The 22,370-nt window shown below is 45.9% G+C and overlaps 1 protein-coding gene across 10 annotated transcripts in view; it reads right to left on the bottom strand.

The window, feature by feature from the left end:
• The window catches only part of ZFHX3 (zinc finger homeobox 3), a 350,144-nt gene that overhangs the window by 254,506 nt on the left and 73,268 nt on the right, over positions 1-22,370 (bottom strand). For 7 of the 10 annotated variants that reach the window (XM_081018493.1, XM_081018489.1, XM_081018490.1 and 4 more), the window contains exon 1: positions 3,422-3,560. The exons of 1 other annotated variant lie outside the window; for it this stretch is intronic. The gene's annotated coding sequence lies outside the window, so the exon portion shown is untranslated. Of the gene's footprint in view, positions 1-3,421; positions 3,630-3,716; positions 3,907-4,252; positions 5,809-22,370 lie in introns of those variants that run through there. 2 more of the 10 variants (XM_081018494.1, XM_081018496.1) reach the window with 2 other exon arrangements.

Below are 22,370 nucleotides of genomic sequence, written 5' to 3'. Positions count from 1 at the left end.
CAACAGTAATCTAACTAGAACTAAATGCAACCTACACAATGAGAACCAAGACTGCAGCAGAGGTAAGCAAAACCCTCAGCAGAGAAGACATAATGAATAGATAGATGCAGACCACAGAGTGTGTGGGTACCAGCAACATCCTATGGATGGCAAAAAAGGGAGGAGGCAGCATGGCCACAGAAGAACCCCACTGGTACTCAACTCCTAGGATAACTCTCTGCAAACTGACAAGCAGCCAACCCCTCTTCATCCTTCCAGCTGTCCTGCATGTGAGACTGTCTAGGAGGCCACACTGAAAAGCCACGGCATCTGCCTTTGTCTTGCTGCATGCCCACATACTGAGGAGCCTTTTTGTGTCTAATCACAATTAGCACCATGCCCAATTCCATGCCCTGTGCTAATTCAAGAGGAAGAGCATGTCATTCCCTGCCAAGAATTACAGCTAATCGCCAAAGGCTCTGTTGTACGCCTGCTTTGCCTTTCATTAGGCTTTTGTTTCTAATGGCAAAGCCGGTGATCTCCTTTTTGCTAGAAATCACCGTGGCATCACTGAAAAATGCCAGCACCATCTCAGATTGCCTAAGGACAAATGTAGTGCCTGTGAGTGATAGCAAATTTCCCCACCACCGCTTAACACACAACAACAACAACAACACACACACAATATGCTCAACAGTCAACTCAGGGGTCTGCCAAAATGTTCATATTACAGCCCTGCAGCCCAAATGTAATGTGAAACTGGCAGCTGCATTAAAGTCTCAGGAAAGTGCAACACAAGAATCAACTCTGTCCCTATATTTGCCCCTTTGAATTTGTTCGTACAGTATAGTTAAAAGCAAAAATTCAGACTAAATACTTCTGACAAAATAGAACACATTATAAATATACAAAAGGAGGGCAATGCAAATGAAACAGCCCATGCTCTTTGAATGACCCTTGAGGCCAGACACACACATACACCCCGCCAAGCAGTACAAAGACTGTTCCACTCATGAATTCTCAGTGCAGAAGAGTGGCCACTGGAGGGAGGGAGAGTCCTCCAACTACTCACATCTCCCATTAGGCCTAGGTATGGTAAGGAAGGACCTCCTCCACGTTGTTCTGTAATTGGAGCAATGCAGCACTGAGAGACACATTTGTCTGCCATAACTCACTAGGTCAGCTAATCTACTTTTTAAAATACCGTAACTTTTTGGATGCACATTATGAAATACAGAGCCTGTGGTCATAACTCGAATAATGCCAAATATTTCAGAATGAAGATTCTTAAAAGTGTGCAAAAAGACCATCATAGCACTGGCAAAGTGAGTGCCACAAGTGCTAGGGTCCTTCTGAATTTGCTCTGCACTAAAGAAACCCAATCTTGCAATAACTCCAGGAAACGTTGTGGAAGAGCAAATTAGATTGCTAAGGACGTCACCCAAGTGTTATAAAAAGCTAGGATAAATGTGTTTGTTCATTTATTTACATAATAGCAGTTTACTGCTAATTTTTTATGATGATGATAATTCATAATGTATTAGTAAATGTACAATCATACAACTTTTTGTTTGTCTGTTTGTTTGTTTGTTTGTTTGTTTTAATAAGTGGCATCTGTACAACACTTAACTTGTTTCCTGCTCAACCTTGAAATCCTTTCAAAACAGTGACACCCCCTTTTGCGAAAGATACAAAAATTTGAAAAGTAGCAAGTTCATCTTGGCTAAAACTGCTCCCCCAACACACACTCCACAAAACCTGGGAATCTGGCTAACTGCTTCGCCTCCACCCCTTGCTCATTCTGTGATGTCTGAACTAAGTATGAAATAAGAATGCAGCAGATTCAAGCCAACTGCAAATCCGATAGGGGGAGGGTAGTGGTGATGAAGAATGCACCACAGCCCCTTGGGATAACATGGTGATTTTAAACTCCTGGCTTTTCTTCCATTTGGCTGTATCATTTATATTCCCTGACCCAGCAAAAGCAGTTGGTTCTGCAGTCTGATTAAAGGAACTGGGCATTTGATCTGTAATTGTTTTTCAATGGCTGTATCTTCTTCTGTGTTATTGCTTTACACGGCTTGCCTTTGTACAATATTGAAAATCAATAAAAGTACAAAAATGTATTTTTTTCCCTCCTCTTAAAAGTGAAACAATCTTGTTAAGATTCTGCTGCAGACACTTTGCAATAGTAGTACCCCCTTTTTAAAATAGCACTTCAAGGAGCAAGCCTGGCAATCCCAGACAGTATGGAAACAGCCATGGCACAAATGCCCTTAGTCATGGCATTCAATCCAATCTGAGAACAGTCTTTGGACTGAAGCCTGTCATGGCTTAGGGCTCAACCACACTTCCACTTGCCCCAGGCCTAGAAAGCATGGGTCCGAAGGGTTTTCTACTTGACCTGCACCTTCTAGGCATGGGTCCAATCATTTTTGGTTGGCCCACTGCTTTCCCCAGGAAAGCCTGCTCTTTACCGCTGAATCGGTACAAGTGGAAGTGGAAGTGTGGCAGGACAAGTGGAAGTGTGCATAGGATACATCAACTAGCTAAATCCAAGGTAGGTATCTGAGAGGCTCATCTCCCTACTATGTTCATGGCATTCCCAAAGTCATTGCCAGCCACTTGCTGGAAAGCCAAAATGTTTCAAGGTTTTACAGACCTGAGGCCAAGAACTGCTGCAGCTTAGTGCCACATCCCCCCAACTGTACTTATTTAAGAAGGGCCAGCACTTGTTTGCTCATAGGGTGTTTTGACTGCAAATATCTGCATACTGTTGGAAGCTAATATGACAACTGCTCCTATCTGAATGGCCAAATACTGTTTTGATAGAGAAGTTTCAGTACAACTTTCTAGAAACCATCAACATGCTTTGAGACCAAAACTAGTGCTTTTGCTCAAAATGCAGGAATTTCCAATGAATATTATTCTGAACATTTTAAATTTTCACTTCCTTTTTTGTTTAAGTAGAGAATTGAAGTGCAAAAGTCACCTCCCTCAGCTACATAATTTGCTCAGCTAAACTTGCTGCAAGCGTCACCAATGGCAGATATATATATATAGATATATATAGATATATATGACAAGCAAACAAGAAGCCCAAACCCAAATTCAGTGGTTGGCTCCTCAGTTTCCTTGATAACTAGACCATCTACACTTCTCTCATCTGGCTTTAAGGGAACACGGGAAAGGGAATTTGGATTGTTTTCCTGTTCCCTCCCTATCCCCTTTTAATTGTCTATTATATTATAAACCTGAGAATATGGTCTAGGCTGTTTTCTTAATATCTGTACAGTGCCTTAATACCAGGGCAGGAAAGGGGGAGCAGTGCTGAAAGGAGTATCAATGGGGTGCCAATTTGATGGGGTCCTCAATTCCTATAAATGTGAAACCAAATGCTTCCTGGTGCTAAAAAGGCACCCCTTCCTCCTCCACTACTTACCACTTGTAGGCTTCAGCACCCACTTGCTCACCCAGCCTCCTGGAGGCCTGGCACATTGTGGGGCCTAGCTGGAAGCTGAGAGTGGCCAGCCGCCTCCTCATCCTGCTGCTATTGTTGCTGATGGAAGGTTCCAGAAGAGCCAAACAGCTGCCTATCCTTGCTTTGGTCCCTTGAGGCCCTACAGGGTGTCCTTCAGGGGGCAGAGTCCCTTCATGGAACAAGGCACCAAGAGTCATTAATCAGGAATAACAAACCCCACAAGTCCTGTTTCCTCAGAACTGAACAGAATAATTACCAAGTTGGTGTGGGGTGATGTGAGAGAGCGGCCATATTTCCCATCTGCTTAAGCAGCCTGAGGGAGGGACTCGAGGAGGAGGAAGGGTTAATGCGTACTATGGCGGGTGCCATTATTCTGTGTTAAGCCAAGCAGCCCAGAAGTTGGAGCCAGGCTGGAGCCAAGATGGCTGGCTCCCCAGCCTGCCCCACCAAGAGAATTGCCTCAGGAGGACAGAGAGCTTCTCCCTCCTCAGAGAGCAGCTCTTGGACCTTGAAGGGGGAGGGAGCCTCTATTGGCTCTTCTCCTTCAACCCTCCTTCCCATTGGCTCCCTGGGATGTCTGTTTCAGATAAGAGGTGGCCCACTTACCTGGGCCTTGTTAGTTTGATTTACCCCTCCCTTGCTTGAATTCCTCAAATCCCAGCAGCCTTTTACAACAGCCTGACACAGATAACATGGCTGCAGTTATTTTATTCCTTTGATAAAGGTAAAGAGCAGCAAATCTGTATCTTTAATAACAAGGAAAGAGAGAAATGGCTTCTGCCTTATTCCTACCACTTCTCCTTGCTTTGAGCCAAACAGTCTCTTCTATCCTTCCTCCATGGTTTCTGCAGTTGATGTGTACTGAGTTGTGTCTGGCCAAAGGCATTGTGTGTGTGTGTGTGTGTGTGTGTGTGTGTGTGTGGTTTTCTGAAATATTTAGGGATTTTTTTAATTTAAAAAAGTGTGGTCATTTGCAGTACCTAAATAAGAGAGAGCCCAATGGACAGTAGAGAAATAAATGAATGCCTACTAATACCAGGCCCCATCTTTCAAAATTTGAGGAAAAAGAGATATGAAATTGCCCTTTTAGCTAGGAATTAATTTAGTGGGGGATGTGTAACCTTACAATAGCTTTAATCTGGGTATATCTCAGAGAGATTTTTAAAGCTTACTTTGTCTACTAGGCCTGCAGTCTGAGCCAATCTGTGTTTAGAGTACTTGGAATGAGTAATGAGAACAATGAGACTTGCTCCCAAGTGTGCACTGGATTGCAACTTTACTGCGCAATTTGGGCCCTGAGTCTTCCTCCCACCCCACCTAACCATCCCAATTCACACTGTTATTTCCTAAGGATTTCTCACAAGATCCAGACATTCCCTTATAAAGTGAAACAACTGAGACTGTTGGTAAGCTTCAAATCTGTCATTCAGCCAGGAAGCTTGCTGAGTTGATCCTGAGTCACTCACCACATCTTAGCCTAACCTACTTCACCAGGTTGTTGTGAGGGCAATATTATGTGGTGGGAGCCAACTACCACCCTAAGCTCACTAAGTCTGTTAAATAATGTAATAAACAATAACTGGGTTTCTCCAAAGCTTCCTTACTATAGGAATAAACATATAGGCCTCCCTTACAAGCCTGTTGTAAGGATTATTGCGACACTTTGAGCACTTAAGAGGAAAGCCCTGTATAAAATCTGTCTGATTATATATTTTTATTTTAGTCAGGGAAAGATTTGTTGTTTATTCCTAAAACATTATTTTATTTATAATATGGTTTTAAATTATTATCTCGTTTACTTCATTGCTTAGAACTTCTTATAAATTTAATGCAGGACGGGCAGAAGTCCAATAAAGATAGATGAGTATTGCAGTTCCCCTTCTATCTTCCTCCTCATTTGTTTTACTTAGATAGCAAAGACTGAAGCTCTGTCCCTCCTACTGACAGAAAAACTGAGAGATAAAAGGGGATTTAAATGCCTAGCAAGTCAATTGATTTGGGTGTTCCCAGCCACTATCCAGCTGCTGGGAATATAAATAGAGCTAAAGGACTAGAAAATGATAAATTGCTACATTTCATTTGCTATATTTTTCTGGTAAGAATTTTTTTTAGGGCTGTTTTCCAATTTCTGAGCCAAATCTCTCCTTTGGGTGCTCTAAAAGTGAGCTAAGCTTTGCTACTTAGGAGAGGAGCCCCTCCCCGCATCTGCATCTGAAGGCTCCCATAATTTGGCTCAGTCATGGGCTCTCCATTGGGTGGGGGTAAGTGTGTAGGCACAAAGAAAGGTCCCAAGAACCAAGATTACACTTTAAGGGCTCATTGGGGGTGCATGTGTGTGTGTGTAGAGAGAGAGATTCTGAAAAGAACACTCGGTTTTCACATGGATTGTTTAGAATTTCTGATGAAACTGCAGAAATGTCAATGCAGAGTAGGAACAGCCAATCAGAAAGCAGCTCTTTGACCTTTGCCCTTCTCTTCCTCAGCAGGACTGCTATTATCTTCAAGGGGGGAGAGCCCTCCTTGCCTCTTGTTATACCTTTTTTATGATCTAGGATTCTGAAGATAATAATGACTCCATGTTACATAAAACAGATACATTAATGTCACCAAGTCCCAAAAGTATGGAATCAACCCAACTCCTTCAGAAAGACTGGGGGGAGGGGAGTGATAGAAATTCAGAGAGCAGAGCCTTAATAAGGCCGAAAGAAGAGAGGTGCTGCCTTAGACCGCTTTTTCCTTCCTATTTGAAATGGGATATTTAAAGGGCCCTTTGGCTAAAGGAGATCAGAGTCTTGGCAAGATAACTGAGTATGACTGAATGCGCTGCCATCAAAGTGAACAAATCAAATGTGTGATTTTGATTCGTGCTGTAGAGTGTTAGCCTATTACACTCACTTGCTACAGCCCCAGCTACTAATGGGGGAGAGGGGGAGGACATACCCAGGCACCCACCTTTCATCTGGGGGGTGCTTCTCCCCAGGCTTGGCTCTTTGGTGACACGGCTTGTTTGGCCTCAGTAGAGTGTAGATTGTGATCCAGCCCTCCCCACACTAGAAACCCATTGGCTTCTCATTTGTTGGATGTCTGAATCCTGGTTTCTGGGGTCACAAGTAGAAGAGAATATATGTTGTGGCAGCAGCAAATTCCACTAATATTTTTATATGAGGAGCTAGTGCTGCCTCTTGATCCTGGCTGAAATAGAGTGCCTGATCGACCAGCAGTGTATTTTCTAATGTATCCTGCCATGCTACATCTTGAGAGGACAAAGGAAACGAGAAGCAGTCTTTGTGGTACTCCTGCATAAGGCCTGTTCCACAGCCTGGAGATGACTTGTTCCTCTTGCCTTGTTTTTATGTACAAGTGTCTAAGAAGGAGCCCCCACCCGAAAGGCTCTTTTCCAACATAAATTCTGCTTAAGGGTCCTCCCTTTTGCATCTTAATTCAGTTATACTAAGCAGGTGGGAGTGTTATGTTCCATTCCTGTCTGAATTCCAAACTAAATTCCAAACTAGCTTTGGTCATCTTGATAGATGTCTTGAACAGGGAACTGGATAGTGGGAATGCAACCACCTTGATTTTACTTACTGCATCTCTCAGTGGCATTTGACACCATTGATGACCATGGTATCTTTCTGTCTGAACTGTCAAGCCTGGGCTTAGGAGGCATAGTATTATTATGTCTCTAGTCCCTTCTTTAAATTCAGTACCAAAACATAGTTCAGTACCCCTCCCCGTTGCCTCTGGTTTGTGGAGTGCCACAGGGTCCATCTTATTCCTCCTATTCTTCAACATCTATATGAAGCTCCTAGGAGAACTCATCCATCGGATTGGGTTTCAGTGTCATCAATAGGCAGATGGCACACATCTGTACCTTTCTTTTCCACCTAAGAATCCCAGGGGAGGCTGTGGAACTCTTGAAGAGCTGTCTGAATGCACTGCTGAGATAAATATGGAAGAAAACACTGAAACTTAATATGGAAAAGACAGTTGTTCTATGGGTTGAGAAGTCAGCCCGTCTGGATAGTGATGTGAAACTGGTTATGGATATAGTTACATGAAAACAGGGGGGGGGGCAACTTGAATAAAAGATGGGGGGAGGTAAGCCCTGCCCTTTTTAATCGATCACATGATGCAGTACATGCACACAATTTGAATGGCAATGCCCATCAACTTGGGGGGCCTCGCCCCCTCAATTTTTGGGGGGTGGAGCAAAGGCCTCTCGGCCCCCAGGAGTTGGCTCCTATTCATGAAAATTGCATTGATTACCAGTAAGTTTCTGTGCTCAATTGAAAGTCCTGACCAGGAATCCAGCTATCTAAAGTAGTACCATCATCCATATAATCCTGCCCATAAACTAATATCTGGGGTGTATGGGGTGTTTGTTAGCGGAGGGGTGGTACCTCTGGTGAGGGACACATTGTGCTCCTTCTGTGGTAGTTTATACAGCTTTGGTCCCTAACCTGTACTCGGGTTTGACTTGTGACTGGCCTGCCAAACCAGGTGAGGATAGCCAGTATGTCTCAAACCCTTGATGAGTTAGGAATTTCTCCTGCATGTGAAGATCAGCTCTGGTGGATTGAGTGTACTAGACCAATAGTGGGTCCAACAATCAAGAAGGCAGCAACTGTACATGCTGTAGAGGAAAAAATCTGTACCCACTGCCTTGTAGGACATCTTTGGGAAAAGAAAAGGCTAAGGCAGAGCTTTCCAAACTGTGTGTCGTGACATGTTAGCGTGCTGGCTGCAGTGTGTAGGTGTGCCACATGAATGCTCCCCATGCTCCTCCCAGGGCTGGAAAGGTATTAGATTAACTTCTGGTTTGCTAGCAAAACTGAATTACTGTGTCATGAAATGATGCATGTCTAAAAAGTGTGTCACCAACATGAAAAGTTTGGAAAGCTCTGGGCTTAAGGAATAAACCCTACATAAATCTTGTATCCTCCTTCCGGCAACTCCTGCAGCCAAGCTGGTGCCAAATGTATTGCTCTGATTTTATTTGGATGACATCTGCAAGGCCAAGAGGGGGGTCTTTTCATCTGGGCACCCCAGGACCTCCATATACACTGCCCAGTCTTGCTTCCTGGAGAGGTCACTTCAGTGCTGCAAGGGGCAGGCCTTGGTAATATGGTGCCCTGTGTGAGGCAAAAAATTGACACCCCCCACAGCCCTCACACTACTTTCCCAAAAGCTGAGTAAGCAAGGTGCTGGACTTTGTGAGTGCTCTGGCAGGGTCCTAGAGCCCTCCTGCCTCCTTCCCAAAGCTGGGTGAGCAATAACTAGGCTTTGGGAAGGAGGCAGGAAAGTGTTCTCTTGGCTCAGCACTCTGTGTGGGGAAACTAGTTGTGCTGCCCAAAATCCACCTCTGATGCTGCTAACGCAGAAAAACAACAACATTGGAGGCAGCAGTTATGAGTTACCGGTCCCTGCAGCCACAGCGATTTGGCTTCGCCTTCAGAGGCACTCTCCGTTGTTTCTCGAGACAGATGGATGACAACCAAACTAATATCTGTTTCAGGGGTCTTTCTTGAGAGCTTGCCATTAAGTTGACATATACAAGAGGAAGGGCTTCTCACTGGCTGTCCCCCAAATTTAGAACTTCTAACTGATATACATCTTGCTCCTTCACTACAGGCCTTTGGCAGGCCTGAAATTCTCTTCACTGCTGCATTTACCTAAGACCCAAAGTAGTTGTGTATTTCAGAACAGCAAGTTCAGAATAATTTGTACCCTTCTCTAACGTGACCACTATATCTCCACCTGTGTCTCCTTCTTTATATGTATCTCATTTTGTAAAGTGTGGCTGTAAAAATTGGCTTTAAAATATTTTAAATAAATAAAATGCTGCAACCTGGTGCCCAGTTCAACATGATACTGATCTGACAGGCAGCATGAAACCCTGCCTGCGGGCATTTGTAAAGCTAGAAGAGGAAGGGATCTATTATTAATGGCAGAAAGTGAGGTGAAATCAGGGCAGGGAAATAACATGAGCCATGATTAGTGCACATTATTGAAGAGGCCCAGGAGTTGTTACCTTTTGGATGCACAGAAGCCACAGGGAAAGTGTCAGGCTGCAAGATCCACCACAACTCTTTCCTATTTGCTGATTAATAACACTCATTAATTAGAAGAGCACATAATGGGATTGCTAATTGCAACTGATGGAAGTCCCATCTTTGCTAGAAACATTCTGGATTTGGCGCATCATATAATCTCCTTGTCTTTGATTTTATCTGTAGCAAAAGAAGAATGCAGAGAAAGGGAGGCAGAGGCGGGGAGTCAGAGGAAAACCCCAAGGATAAATGTAATGGATGGCAAAGTCTCTTTGAACTTATGTATACAAACCAGCCCAGCTACTATCCTCAACATCCTCCTGAAGGCCAGAAAGCCATAAAAATTTCCAGACTCTGAGCAATCATGAGAGGCATCAAGTGCAGGACAAACTCTTATTGTAATGCTTCGGGAAGAAAGAGAGAAAAATCCTCATCCTGAGCACACAGCCCCAATTGAAAAGCAGGCTCATGCTGGCCTTATAAAAATCTGTTTATTTATGTATATTATATAGGCTGAGCAAGTGATTACCAGCGTGACATTATGAGACTCTTGGGGACTCAAGATAACCTGAGTACTAGGAGCCAGCTCTGACTTTGGGTGGCACACAGATAGGTATCAGCAACATCAGGAAGTTCACATCCCAAAATCCAAAATAGTCAAAGCTAAGTGGCTTCTGCTTAAGTCTCCAGCACATCCCAAGACCATATCCAACTAGATTCATTCACCACCACCACTTAGGTGGGACTTTTAAGACAAAAAGGTAGACAGTTGCCCTCTGCAACCACCCATCAACCTCTCCCAGTGGCATAATGGGTCAGTGCATCTGGCTGTTAAGCAGAAGTTTGGTGGTTCAAACCCACCCAGGGGCAGCTGTAAGCACTGCAGTGGGTTGGACTAGATGACCCTTGGGATCCCTTACCAACTCGACAATTATATGATTCTAACTCTAAGGTGATATCAAAGCCTATGGGTGTGGATGGGTGTGTCATTTTTCACAATGACGAGAAGCAGTAGCAACTGGATAATACAAATATAGACATGGTAAAAAACAACAACAACAGGGCATTGAGTTAGGTCAATTTTAAGTGCAAAATAAAATAAGGGAACGCAAATGCGAGCAATTGTTTCCTTTGCTAATACTATTTTATTATTACATTTGTATACCACCCTTTACCCATAGGTATCAGGGTAATTCACAATATTAAATCACAATATAAAACCACAAAATACATAATCAAAATATAAACAAAAACAACCCAATAACAGTTGTTTCCTTAACTGTGTATCTCCCTAGAGGCATCCACTGCTTCTTTTGTTCCAAGGCACACGGAATCATAGAATTGTAGAGTTCGAATCATCTATTGTAGTCCAACCCACTGTTACAGGTGGCCCATACAGGATCAAACCCACGACATTGGCATTACCAGCACCATGCTCTAACCAGCTGCCCCCTTGAGATCTCACAACTCACGATGCCAGAGGTTAACAAGCCTCTGTGCATGGTTCCTGATATGGAAGGCAAAACTGGAGCAGCCCATAGTCAGTCTTTGCACCACCACTGCCACCCCCCCTCCACACATGCATGTCCCAGTAAGTACCATTGTAGCTCCCAGACATCCTAGAACTCTGTGAACGTGCCAGGAGTATCTGAGAAAAACCTTCGTGTCCTGGGTGATGGCAATGACATGTCCTTAAGCAGACCTTCAAATCCCCTGAGCCAGATAAATGAAGGTGCTCTTTTATTAATGGAAGGGGAATGAGACAACAGTGCCAGGATAGCCTAAACCCTTCAAGAGTTCTACTGAGGGCTGGGGCTTTTCTTCCCATTCTCTCTGTCTGTCTGTCTCTCCACTCTAATCCTTTCTATTGGCTTGCCCAGTAACCTTACAGAAACTTCTCCTCTCAAGTGCCGCCTATTGAGCTCTGCTCTCAAATTGCCCCCAGAGCCCACTGGATATTCCTTCAGATGTCTAACAAGCGTCGAACACAACTGAGGTTTAGAGAGACACAGAAATCAATACTGCGGCTTCCACCAGTCACGCTGAGGGATTAGTCGTCCCAAGGAAAAGCACAGACAGTTGAATAAGAGAATCATGACTCCGAATAACCTAAGAGGTTTATGAAGCTCGAAGGCAGCCTCTGGCCTCCTTGATAACCTCCAGTTGGCCCAGAAAAAAAGGAGGCTGTGAAAACATTCACTTAGCTTCCTCCCCTTCTCTGTCAATGAGGGCAAGCTCTAGAGCTCTGGGGTCAACAACAGTGCACTAAGGCACCACCACAGAATGTCCAGGACACAGTGACCATTTGCCGCACTGTTTGCGAGGAAGCTCATAGCTCTCCCGCCTCTCTCCAACTTGCTAACATTTAAGATGTCTGGTGGCAACTTCAGCTTGTGGCGCCAGCTTCAGGTCATTCTTTCATGACACAGTGTGTGCGCAGAAGGAAGATGACAAGATGCCTGGGTCAGGCACTTCAGCCACACCTGTCCCACTTTGCAAGGAGAAATGCTGGCAAGCTTTTGGCATTCAGTTGAGAGACCTGCTGATACAAAAGATGACCACCGCCTCTATTGCAACATGACTTCTGCCTGTTGAGAGCTTCAGAACACAGGCTGTTGCCAGCCTTCGTGGCTGCTAACACCTCACTGGAGGATGGGGTGGAGGTAACGAGACACACCTGAATCAGACACAGTTGGCTGCAAAGACTAGTTGCAAGCTGGGCCGGGGGGGGGGGGGTCCTCTGCGCCAAGATGCTGCAGTTTTCAATTAGTTATGTGATGCATAACTGGTGTCAAGTCTGGTGTACAGCCACCCAAGATGGGCAAGAAATTAAATGCAATTCCCATTTAAAGGTGAACTTACCTAATTCACACTTTCCTAAGCAATATGTGAATAGAAACATAGCTAGCCTTTGAAATTCACACTACTCTGAATTTTGCCATGCAGTTCTCCAGCCAAGGAATGTGTACCCAAATGCATATACTATGCTAAAGTATGCATAAAAATGCATGTGGTGGTGAAAATAATGTACAAAATCCATTATACTATATTAGGGAAAGTGCAGAAAGTGTATACTAGGGGAAGTGAAAACAAAGATGTGTATGTGAGGAGAAATTTGCATTAAACTGCTGGAGAATTTTGTGAGGACTTAAAAAAAATAACAATCTAATGTGAAGAACAGAATTTAAGATTGGAAAACTGGAAAACTGAGATAAGTCAACACTGACAGATTCACCCATTATTAACAGTCACCTTTATCAACCTGGTACTCTCCAAATGACTACAACTCCCTATGGTGGCTGGAGTTGCAACTTCTGCAGGGCATCTGATTGGTGAAGGCTAGTGAAATGGGTCGTGTTGGACTTAGACGATGGAGACTCAGGTTCAGTTTGCCACTAAGCCTAACCTTTACAGGTTTGTAGTGAGGATAAAATGGTGGGGGGTGGGAGGTTGAGGACAAACTGTGTGCCACTCTAAGCTCCTAGGAGTGGAGGAAACCCAACTGGAAAATCACTTTCTTAGCTATATTCTCAATGTTGTTGCTTTTGGGTTTTGTTTTGTTTACATTTATTGGCATAGTAACAGACTACAAAGAAAGAACTATTCAGCAAATGAAAGAGGGTTGCAAGGGCAATGAGGCATATTGGTCAAGCTTTTAAGACCCCTGTACTCTAGCAAACCATCTGATAAATTTAAGAGGACAAATGTTCCTCAGCACATGCCAACCCAGTGTCACATGCTTCAAAACTACGCCCTTTGTGTCCAGTCTATTGTTCCAGCAAGCAAGAAGGAGTCTCTGTGGTAGACAGTTGGGCCCTGGGTGATGCCTTAGACCCAGACCACCTCCCAAGAAAGACTGGGAGGGTGCTAACATTTTTGAACTGATTTCCAATAGTTTGAAAGTGGACTTTGGGTGTGTAGCAGGGACAACAGACAGAGCATGTGGGCAGTTTTGCACCTTTGCCTTGCCGCATATCAGGCAAATCAAGTCCTAAGAGGCAGAAGAGGCTGCCTGCAGACCTTCTTCTCCTCCTCCTACCCCTCCATCATCCCCACCTGCTGCTCCTCCCTATCATAGGCAGCAATTTTATGGTCACCATTACTAGCTGAAACCCTCCTTTGAACCAATCAAGAGGGAGACTGGCTCTCTGAGAGCAGCTGCAGCACTGCCTGACCCCCTCCGCCAGCAGCCACCATAAATCTGCCTCACCTGATGGGAGATGGGCTTTTTAGGATGTCTCCGGGTGCTTTGAGGTAGCACTTCTATGAACTCCATGCCACAATAAATAACGCTACCTGCAATATGTCTTTGGGAACGTGTCAGCAGCCGCTGTCCTGCCATGAATTTTTATTCTTTTGCCGTCTGGAAGATAGATTCCAGATACAGCATTTTCCCGCACTTAGTGTCAGATCTCTTTACCCCTTTGCCCCAGCAGAATGACAGGGACCACAAATAAAATAAAATAATAAAAAAGCAGTGTAGGAGAAATAGCTGGAGAGCAGAGGAAGAGCACGGCACAGCCTTCTCCTGCGGCTTCATGGATGACAGCAGCACCCAAAAGGCAGCTACCATAGCTCCAGCAGAGAGGGAGGCATTTGGGGCCCTGAAGGGTGGAGCTGGCCTCCAAAGACTATAAGCAGAGGACAAGGCGCTGACCCAAAGGCCTTGCAGGTGTTACAGAAAGACAGAGAAACAAGGGCTCAAAGGTCCTGTCCAGCTCTGCGATTATTGCCCTCTGTAAAATGACCTCATTTGGCAATCAGACATTAGCCAATAGCTGAGGCAGGCAGGGACTACATGGAGTCCAGCTCATGGTGCATGCTTGAAAAAGTCTTGCTCATTCTGTTGAACTAACCTTTGTCTCATTGACACTGAACCATGGAAGGAACAGGAGGAGCTTGCCCAGATGGAAGGAAAGTTGCAGCCCCAGCCCCTAAGTGATTAGAATAGCCTCCAATGCTGAACCTCCATCTTGGGCGAAACTTCTCATATCAGGCACAGAAGCCCTGCCAGAAAAGACGCAGCAAATCCACTTTAATTAGCTGCCAAGTTCACTGACAGAACAGGATCCTTCTTCACACCTCTTGCCTTTGTCCCACTACAGAACCCTGAAGTTGGGGGCAGACTATGAATGCATGGCAGGAAGCCTGTGGCCTGCCTGGTCCGAGCTGACTTGTTCCCTTCCCCGCCCTTCATGGGGGGGTGGGTTTGCAGTAGCTGCAACTGTGGAGCCTCAGTGGGGACCTGGCCTGCCTCCATCCCCACCACAAATGGTCCCTCCACCCCTGAGCCGCAGAATGAAAGTGGAGGTGATTTACAAGGTCGTTGACAAATGCCTGTATTGATCGGGTATTAAAGTGTCTTGTGATTAATACAGCCTTCGAAGTAATTAGTGCAGAAAATCTCTTATATCTCAACATGTTTAAATAATGTATCTGCGAACACCCAGGCCTCCTGTCAATCAGGCTGGCTCAGGCCAAACACCATATCACCTGATAACTCATTTGGAAACTGGGCTTCCTGCCTGCGGAGTAGCTTTCAAAAACAGTGGCTCTCGCCTAATTGCCCACAGTGACCTATATTTAGAGCGGTGAACTTCATTAGGGAGCAAGAGGGTGAGGGTGGAGAAGCCAACGCTCTCGTGCCCAGTATGCTGAACAATAGCAGCTGACCCCAGGAGGAGATCCAAAGGCATTGATGAGAGGCTGCGTGGGAACCCTGGGAGGCTGCATGTAAATGGCCCTGCCTGCCCCCAGCCAACTCTGTCGGAATGGCAGCCCCATTCAGTTCCTCCCTAGGTTTGTTTCCGGCCATGCAAAACTGGCCACTTTTAGCCCAGCAGGGAAGGGTCCAGCCTGCCTGCTAGGGCTGCCTCCTATCTTTGTTAAACTTCTGATCTTGGCAGTGCAATTTCCTTAATTACCAAGTGAACCACATGCTGGTGTGGAAGGCCTGCTTGGAATGCCCAGTGCATTAAGCCGAGGGAGAATTCATTATCCCTTAACACCAGCTGGAATGAATTGTGTGCCTGACACCTCGCCCAGCAGCTCAAGGCAGTGCAGAGCAGCTCTGCTGAATGAGAGAAGAACGGCTTTGGACATCTCATTCATTCTGCTTTACAATTACTCTGAACAACAGCAGCTTTCCAAAGCCAGGCACAACCCACACACTGCCACTGGCGTCTGCTATAATCGGTGGCCTCGGGGCTGGCTCAAGAGTTCAGAGACCCTCGGCAAAGTGGTCACCGCGGTTCACCCACACACCCCTCCCCTGCTGTGAGCTGAACTGGAGGCAGTGGAGGACAACAAAGAAAGGGGCGCAGAATATTCCTTGGGACTCATCAACACCCTAGGGCATTGTGGGAATTTTTAAATGGCAGCTACCTCATGTGGGGGCTTTGCCAGGGTATTGGTGTCAGGCAGCCACCTGGGGGTTTTGGGTATCGAGTGCCTGCCCCACATGAGCCATACACCCCATATACGCAAAGGAACAGTCAGCATCGCAGAGTTAGCTTTATTCTCAAGAAATTTTACTCACAAATCACTTTGCCAGTCAGGAGCAGGAGTTCGGAGGACTTGTTTTACCCTTTCCCCAAAACACTAAGTGCACACTAACACAGGTACACACTCAAGGGGATATACCAAAATGTAAGAAAAACAACAGCTATGCAAGCAAACAGTGGCTAGGCCACTGATCTGCCTAGCTCAGCCTCTTGTTTTCAGCAGAGCCCATGTTTACACTACAGGAAAGTTCACGTGGAGGAGAACATGATAGAGAAATCTGTTCTCTGTTGTTGGCCTCACAGCCTCTGGTAGTAAGACTCTAAGTAGCCTGACTCTGTATAAATAGACTGCTCTTCATAAATGTATCTAATCCTTTCTTCTTTTTCTTTTAACCATTTTAGTGGCCAGGAGTTCCACAGAGCAACTGGGGACATGGTGTCAGGAAGACTTTGGCCCTTGAGAGAAGCTGGGTTTGACTTCTCCCTGGTTTTCAAGGGAACAGATAAAGGCCACAGGTCAGACAGAGTTCTCCAGAAAAAACATTGGCTGCCTCTTTGTCACGTTTGCCTGTTCAGAGACGCCAATGGTCCATGTGGTTTTGCCCTGAAGCAGAAAGGGGAACCAGCCTCCAGCCAGTCATCTTTGTTTCCTTCAGAAGCCCCAATCGTTTCTCAACTTTGGGGTTTGTTTGTGGTGGGCATTTCCCCATCTATTGACTTAACACCCTCCACTCAAGTATTTCATCATTTGGTTCTCTGAGAAAATCATATTTAATCAACACAGGAGAGAAACTAGCATAATTATAGATGCTGGGATGCCATTACACTCGGAAGAAATTAAGCCTTGTCTTAAGCCATCCAGCGGCGCCTCTGATGAAAACAAGAAGATTTCATTACCCGTGGGGTTACAGAGAGGTTACTGGCCAGAGAGGACCAAATGCACCTTGCGGCAAGCGTTTTCTGACCCCAATGAGCCAGGAAAGAGATGGGGTGGGGGTGGGGGCAGAGGGACAGCATGAAAAACTAATCAGATTGCAGCCAGTAAATGAATCTTTTGTTGTTCTGAGAATGTGATGAATGATAGTGTAATAAAGAAAGGTTAATACACAGAGCTGTAACAACTGTAAATAACCAGACCCTTCCAAATCCCAGCCTCAGGTGCTCGCAAAGGAAACTCTAATTCCCAACCATTTATAAGAGGAATAAAATAGAAATACTTTGTGGTTCCTGGGGGCAACAGCAGCAGAATTCAGGGGAGAAGGGGCAGTCCAATGCAACCCAGGAGGACAGACACGCCCGACTGCCTCCCACGTGGCCCAAACAGGCATGGCAGACAAAGACCCTCTCAAGTACTTGCACACCAGTGTGCAAGGGTGCATGCCTGTCTCTTCCAGCCCGGCAACAGGATTTCATCCCCACTGATACAACCCCTTGAGTGCTCAGGAACCTGATTCAGCTACACGGTTGGCTGTGGTGCTATTGTGTCCATGGAAAAGGCAACACGAAAGGAGTCAAATGAGACGGGATGCAACACTAGACTGTTAACTGCATGCCTAAGAGTCCTGCAGAGAGAATGACCTAGCATTGTCTTCTATTGGTAACTCAGGTGGGTGTGGAGCATCTCCCAAACTGTATCTCTATGTTTCTCTGCTGCTAGTTCCTGCCCTGGAGGGATGCATTGTTTGGGGATGAGGCTCAGGTCTGCATCACCTGTTTGCTCTGAACATAGCACAGTACAAACACCCATGGAATAGGAGTAATTGATGAATAGTGCAACGTTTCTCCAGGGACACGGGTGGTGCTGTGGGTTAAACCACAGAGCCTAGGACTTGCTGATCAGAAGGTTGGCGATTCGAATCCCTGTGACGGGGTGAGCTCCCGTTGCTTGGTCCCTGCTCCTGCCAACCTAACAGTTCAAAAGCAAGTCAAAATGCAAGTAGATAAATAGGTACCGCTCCGGCGGGAAGGTAAACGGTGTTTCCGTGCGCTGCTCTGGTTCGCCAGAAGCGGCTTAGTCATGCTGGCCACATGACCCGGAAGCTGTATGCCGGCTCCCTCGGCCAATAAAACAAAATGAGCGCTGCAACCCCAGAGTCGGCCACGACTGGACCTAATGGTCAGGGGTCCCTTTATCTTTATCTTTACCTTTACCAATGTTTCTCCACTGGAATGGTTTCTGCTTGATGTGCGAGTTTTTTGAGAGAGCAGATGAGCTACTGAAAGATGTTCACAGGAGTTCTAAGAGGTCATGGAGAGAGTTCTCTGGCTCCAACCTGGTCCTGAGTCTGGGACAGCACTTCAAGGGCTCTTTGCCTGAGAAGACCTTATTGCCCCTCCCTCCCCTTACATTTATAATTTTGCTTGTGCTAAAAATACTTCTGAGGTTTGTCTAAGTAACTGAGAGGAAGGAGAGGTCCTTCCAGACCATCCTGCTGCTGACGATTAAGAAACCTCAAAGTAATTTTTGAAAATGTCAGCGTCTCATTTAGCAAAAGGATAAATAATGAATGACGCGTAATCACTGTCCTGCGTTGGCAGTACAACTTCGCGGTGTCATTAGTAAACTAACGGTATAATATCTTCGTGTCACAGTTTAATTATATCTTGTAATTAGTTTCAGCAATGGATTGCACAGAGTCAGGCCCCCTGAGCTAAACAAAAGGGTAATGGAACTTTCAGAGCCCCTGCAGAAATCAATTAGGAAAGTGGCTGAGGAAGGGAATGGGTCCTTTGCTGGGAGGTTGTGCCTGTAGCAGAATAAAGTGCTGCAGGCCAAGGCCAAGACACATCAGGCACCTCTCCAAAGCATTGGCCCGAAGTGGCACTGGGCTTCTGACTGCAGGACCTGCCACTATGTGATCTACAGCCACTAAGAGGGGAGCACAATGAGAGCCTGCAGATGGAGCTGGTCAAAGGAGGCTAATCTAATCCAGCATCCTGTTCTCACAGTGGCCAACCAGATGGCCCAGTTAGAAACATGCAAGCAGGGCATGAATGCAACAGCAACACCCTCACGACTTGTGATTCCCAGCAGCTGGTATTCAGAGGCATGCTGCTTTTAATTTATTCTAAGCACCAGCTGAACATGTGCCATGCTGCTATATGCCAAACTGGCCTCTAATGCACCTGAAGGGGAATGTGATTCCATACAGGGCAGCAAGCACACAGCCATCTGACAATGGTCAGAGAGCATGTACATGCAGCCATTGATGGAACCATCATGCACAGGGGCTGCATGAATGATCCCAGAGACTTCCACAAACTCTAGCTTTTCCTGGCTAATAATTTTGCCTTTGGGTTTCAGCACTTCTCTAGGAAGATGCCCCTTTTGCCAAGGGTCTTTTCAGTTGGTAAGCAAATAGAGCAGATGTTACTATCTAGCTAAAGTAGTACAACCCCAGTTCTCATGCTAGTTGTGTCATGCAACCCATTCAACATCTGAGATTGTGCTCCCAGTGCCCTCACTGGCAGAAGCTGGGCAGGTATCCACGAGGAGCAAGGTCTTCCCAGTGGTGGTGCCAACCTTATGGGATAGCCTCCCCAGAGAGACCCACCTAACCCAAACATTGTATGCCTTTAGGTGCCAGGTAAAAAGTCAGCTCTGTGGGAAGGCATTTGGAATCAGCTGGACTTGTTCAGATCATTTTTGCTAGTTTGCTATTGACATTTGTTTTGCTACTGCTATTTCCGGATAATTTTGTTCACCACTTTCTCCTGTTGCTAAGTACTTTGCGGCTTTGTTGTCTTCTATTTTTGTCTTGCTTAATTTATATTTTTGATGTTTGGATGTTTTGTAATTTGTATGTTAGCTGCTTTGAGTTTATTTATAAAGATAAATGAGAAGATATATTTCAGTAAAATAAATATCCTGTCCCAAAATGGCCAAAATTGCCTGTGTTCTTTGAGAAACTTGTTGGCTGTTCTTTGAGAAACTTGTTGGCTGCAGATTGTTGTTGGTTTGTTTCAAAAAAATTAAAGCCTCATCAGCATTCCGACTGGAGTGGAAATGAAAGGAGAACCCAGCCTTTAAAGCAGCAGATGGAAAAAAATAATGGAAACTTTTGTAAAAAAAAAGTTCTCAAAACGGCACAGGCATGGAGGAAGTGAAGATTATGTGGCTAGTCATCAGTGACATCACAGGCACTAGCCTGTGCAGCACACATAGTGATGGCTGTGCAAGCTGTAGGGGAACATGCACATCCTTCCAGGGGTAAAATAGTATGTGATGAGCACCATGAATCAGGATGAAAAATGCCATTTCCCAGCAATAGCTGAGCCACCTTCTCCCCACCAATGAGTGTCTTGTCAGCTGCACCTTTACAGGGTGGTGGAAAAGCCCCTTGTCCCTGCCAAGCAAGAATCAGCCTGGCTGCCTCAGGTCTGCTGAAGCATGCTGGGATTCGAGTTCAAAGGCCTCCTTGAGTCTTCCTTGAAAGCGAGTCTAGTGGCCAATTGGCCTCTCTGTTTATACAGCAACTTACAGGTTAAATGAAAAGCTACTTGGAAAGCAGGCCTGGATCCTCCTATTGTGAGCCCTTCAGCAAATTTAACAAAAGGGGAGGGGGAGGAAGGGGGGAGCCCAGGCTGGAAAAGTGGGGGAAGGGAAGAGTCCACTCCTCAGGCTGGTGTGTGGCAATCTGGCTGGTTGCTATGGAGACGTGATGACTTGTTCACATGGCAACATACCTTAGGCCTACTATTAGCATGATGAGAATGTCGTAGGTTGCGCTCCGGAGAACACCCTCAGTGCCGGCGCATGCAGGAGCGAGGCCAGATAGAGGAGGAGCCCAGGGAGGGGAGCAGAGGAGGATATGCTGATCCTCTTGCTTTCTCTGGAAGCAAAGGGACAGGTGATGCAGTAGCTGGGGCTTCCCAGACTGCAGATACTTTCCACACCACCACCGATGACACTGTATGCTAACCTGGCACCAGGTTTTGTGATAAGCATCCCTGTGCAGACTTCTGTCTGGGGCTTCCTTTGATTCCTGTTCCTGAGATTTCAGCAAAACAGGAAATTCATTTGCTGAGGAACGAGGGTGCTTTTTAGCCATTTCTGACAGTTCTGAAGGACCAAAGCACCCAAGAAGAGGCACACACTGCTGCGGTGTCTCTGGGATTTTAAGAATCCAGAAATTGCCACCTACTTGATGGCAGCGAGAAAACCAAGGGCTCAGCCCTTGCCTGTCACTGACATGTTGGACATGGAGGGGAGAATGACACATTGCACAAACAGTTGTTTACGAAGTGAGAGAAGACCTGGGAAGGAGAAGGACCCTCTTTGCCATCGCCTTGTGCTCGCTTGCCTTTTCAACAAACATGCAAATCCATCAGAGAGGCCAATGTGCCTTCAGCCTACAAAAGCAGTCCTGTGCCTGATGATTGTAGGTGTGTGAAAACATCCACGGTGGCAAGCTGCTGAGAATCAGTCAAGTCCCCGCCCCCCAGGCCTTTCTGGCTTGGCATTCTTGTGCCAGAACGGCATCTCTCTTGCACAGAAATAATGAGGAACAGGAGGCAGCAAGGAGCAGAGAATTTCCAGGTGCTGCAACAGGTGCCTAAGCAATCCCACCTCCCTCCCTCCTCCTGGCCTTCTTCGCCCTTATTTTCAAGTTTTACTCCATCATGGAGTTGCTGCTTAGCACCTTGTGTGCTTAGCCATTTAATTAAAGCAAATCCATGTCCACATGCCTTGACCAGTAGAGCCAGATCCTCATTGTCATGCCAGCTGCTCCAGGAGGGATGGAGGCCCGCGCATACTAATTGGGGGAAGGCAGTGATTCATCAGCCTCTGATACGGCTCCAGCATCTACAAGCACTTATGATATGTAATTGGTGGTGCATAAGCAAGCCGGGCCACATTAAAAACCCTACAGATAGTCAGAGATAAAAATTAATGACTTTTGCTTTGTGTAATCCTGCACGCATTGGTGGGGAAAGGGGGGAAAGGGGGGGGATCTGGGATTAATGGGCAAATCTAAGCAGACACAAAGGAACAAAGGCTTCCCTCGCCCTTGTTTACATATCGAACAATAAGAAAACCCACAAGTGACAAGTTATGGGAAAGGCAAGTGCGAATTTTCGGCACGAGTGAGTTGGAAGACTACACGCAGTTCATTATGGATGCAGCATTTCCATACTCATTATCCTGAGCCCTTCTGGGACCAATGGCAGCTCTTTTTATTATTATGCCTTTCCTGCTAGAAGGGCGGAGGCGGCCAGTGGAGGGGGCTGTGTGATGCTGCCGGTGGCTGACTTTCAGCAAGGAGGGGTAGGGGCTCAGGGTTACAGGAGACCTCTGGCTGTAGTAGGGAAGGGATTCAGGGAAGAGTGACAAAGGCTGGGGAGGCAGGAGGTGCT

Source organism: Podarcis pityusensis (genome assembly GCF_964106645.2).
Source record: "Podarcis pityusensis genome assembly, chromosome: 8".
NCBI classification, from domain to species: Eukaryota; Metazoa; Chordata; class Lepidosauria; order Squamata; family Lacertidae; genus Podarcis; species Podarcis pityusensis.
Note: the sequence above shows the minus strand (reverse complement) of the source record. Positions and strands in the feature narration are given on the sequence as shown.